Here is a 3,394-nt window from a genome sequence, read left to right on the forward strand (position 1 = left end):
ATTAAAGGACTAGAAAAATAGAAGAAAACATGGATGAGTTCCTTATATTTGTGGAATGGAGAAGACCTTTCTGGTTTGGATTGAAAATCCAGAAACCATAAAAGATTGACAAATGTAACTACAGAAATATAGGAAACTTTTATATTAAACCAACAATGATGCCACCATAAACTCAACAGATAACAATCTGAGAAAATATCTATGTTATCACATCCAAGGCAAGTGAAAAATTAATATGAAAAAGACTATTGTTAGAAAATAGGCAAAGATTAGGACCAGACCATTTACAGGAAAGGACTATAAATGGCTCTTAAATACAATAAACTAATAATAGAAATATAGTAGAGATTATAGATGACCCAGTGGGGCAAAAGTAGGCTTACAGTTGTATGTGAAACACAGAGTTTATTCTTATTATTTATTAATCATGTGTTATTCTCCATATGAACAACTGTAAACCCACTTTTGCCCCACCCTGTATATACATGTAGAAAATAATAAAAGATAAGTAAACTGAGATACCATTTTCATCCATCACGTTGGCAAACGCCCACCTGTTTACTGGTGACAAGGCTATGTTAAATAGAGTAGTCAAGGAAGACCCCACTAAGGTGGCATTTGGACAAGACCTGAAGGACATCTGGGGGTCAAATGTTTCAGGCTGACGGCAGAGCCCTGTGCCAAGGCCCTGGGGCAGGAGTGTGCTGACAGGTTCCAGGAACAGCTGGGAGGCCAGTGTAGCTAGACAGATGGCAAGGGAAGGAATCGCAGATGAGGGGAAAGAGGGGAGGGGGTAGGCAGTTAAGAACTGGGAAGGTTCTGAGATTTTACCTCACTTGCAAGCTAACGACCTAGTCTAGTATGCTTTGTGGATGCTGACAGAGACACCCCATTCCTAGGGCAGAGACAAAGGATTTTATTACCTCAAGCATAGCAAGGGGCATGAGCTTCATGTTTGTGTCTTTTCCACTTGCCTCCCTGCCCACCCAAGTGCTTTGGGGGTGACACAGCGCAGCCCAGTGATGCTAACCCTCAGAGTTTAGGGAGCTCAAGTCTTTCATAATGGACTGCAAGCAAAGCTGCCTGACCTTTGGCCCAGAAGGAGACATTATTACACGGGACAGTAAACAAACCTGTCTCCATGCCCCAGACAGTCTGTCTTCCAAGACTTCCTAATTTATATAAACAGCCTTGAAAAGATAGTCCAAATAAAGGGAGCCAGTACTTCTGCTCCAAGAAGAGCAGAAATGGAAGAGATTGTGGAGAATTGTCTCTCAATGGGGAGCAAAGCTTAGAGCCTTAGGCCACTGTGAGGACTTTGGCTTTCATTGGGAGTGCTCTGGAGAGCCAGCAGGGGTCTGGGCAGAGGAGGTCTATGTATTGCTTCTCTCCACCCTATCGCCCTACACATGCTCAACATTAGCTCGACATGCACTCAGGAATTAAAAGGGAGACTGAAAAGCAACTGTGTTAGTCAGGGTTCTGCAGAGAAACAGAACCAATAGAATCTATATGGATGTATCGAAGAGGAAATTTAGTAAAGGAATTGGCTCACACGGTTATGGAGGCTAAAAGGTCCCATGGCCTGCCATCTGCAAGCTGGAGAACCAGGAAAGGCAGTGGTGATTTAGTGCAAGTCTGAAGTCCTGAGAACTGGGGGGCGGGGAGGCCTGGTGTAAGTCCTGGGGTCAGAAGGCCTGAGAACCAGGAGCTCTGATGTCCAAGGGCAGGAAAGGTGAATGTCTCAGCTCAAAGAGAGAGAGAACTTGTGTTTTTGTTCCATTTGGGCCCTTAATGGATTGGATGATGCCACCCCACATTGGTGAAGGCTGATCTCTTTACTCCATCAACTGAATCAAGTGATAAACTCTTCCAGAAACGCCCTCATACACCCCCCCAGAAATAATGTTTTACCGGGGTGTCCAGTATCTTTGCTGTACACATATCTTGGTCACAGACATCTCTGCTACAAGCATTTTTGCCACATTTTCGCTGCATAACTAATTGGCTAGAAGGCAATTTTGCCCTGAAAAAGATATAAAATCACAGAAATAAAAGAGGCATTAAAAAGGACATAGCAAAATTTAAGACTTTATTATAAAGTACAAAATATTTGAATTCATTTAAAATGTATGTAGCTTCATGGCACTACTACACGAATAGCGGATGTTATTTTGTGGATTGTACGCAAGCACGTGTCTTCATTCTGTGGGAAATGTGACTTTAGCTCTGCGTTCTCAAAGAGGGCCCTCTGTCCCTCTACTCCCAAGGTAGTGTCTTTCAAAACAAGACAGCTCTTGGGGCAAAGCATCATCTTCTGGAAGAATTGCTAACTATTTTAAGACTAACAGCACGTCCGCTTGTCACTGTGTCGGCCATTATGAGGATTAGCTAAATGTATATGTAATATAAAACTGGGAGTAACTGAGAAGTGCATCCATGGAAAAATGAAACCTAACTGACAACTAGCTTAAATACGTTAAAGGTGTTGGAGGTCGTTGATTCGGCAATGGAGAAATGAAGCCTGGCTTAAAATGAAATGAAAGCTGGCTTAATTAAATGCATTAAAGCAGTGGAAGGCAGTTGATGAGTCAGGGAGAAATGAAACCAAACAAACAAAAAACCAAGCTGTCAGCCATTTATTTTACCATTTTTACAGCAAAATTGCCTCACGGCCAGTTAGTTACGCGGCTAAAAACGTCTGCTATGGTCAAAGTACCTCTCAGCCAGGTGAGAGCTTCACAGCCACAGTGACACATCACGTTGATAGTAGGCGCCCTGCATAAGATCTGATGACAATGGCTCTTTTCCTCCGGGATCTTCCTCCCCTACACACCTCACCCCAGTCTCATCATGAGAAAAACATCAGACAAATCCCCAGTGAGAGACATTCTACAAAATTCCTGACCAGTACTCCTCAAAACTGTCAAGGTCATGAAAACCAAGAAATGTCTGAGGAATTGTCACAGCTGACGAGAGGAACGGAGACAGGACAGCTAAATGCACTATGGGATCCCTAGTGGGATCCCGAAACCAAAATATATTTTTGGGTAAAAAGGAAATCTAAATAAAATGAGGGGTTTAGTGAATAATGTTTCAATATTGATTCATCAACTGTAACAGACATACTATAGTAATGCAAGCTATTAATAATATAGAAACGGGTTATAGGGTATATGGGATCCCCAGTAGGGGGATGTGCAGGAAGCAGCTGAGTTAATAATATAGAAACGGGTTATAGGGTCTATGGGATCCCCAGTAGGGGGGTGCGCAGGAAGCAGCTGGTCAATGATTCTGTCTCATCATTGATGTTTCTATCTCTCTCTTCCTCTCCTTTCCTCTCTGAAATAAATAAATAAAATCCCCAAAGACAAAGGAATTATCTCTCTTTTGC

The sequence above is a fragment of the Myotis davidii genome, unplaced genomic scaffold (assembly GCF_000327345.1).
Source record: "Myotis davidii unplaced genomic scaffold, ASM32734v1 scaffold134, whole genome shotgun sequence".
Classification (NCBI taxonomy): domain Eukaryota; kingdom Metazoa; phylum Chordata; class Mammalia; order Chiroptera; family Vespertilionidae; genus Myotis; species Myotis davidii.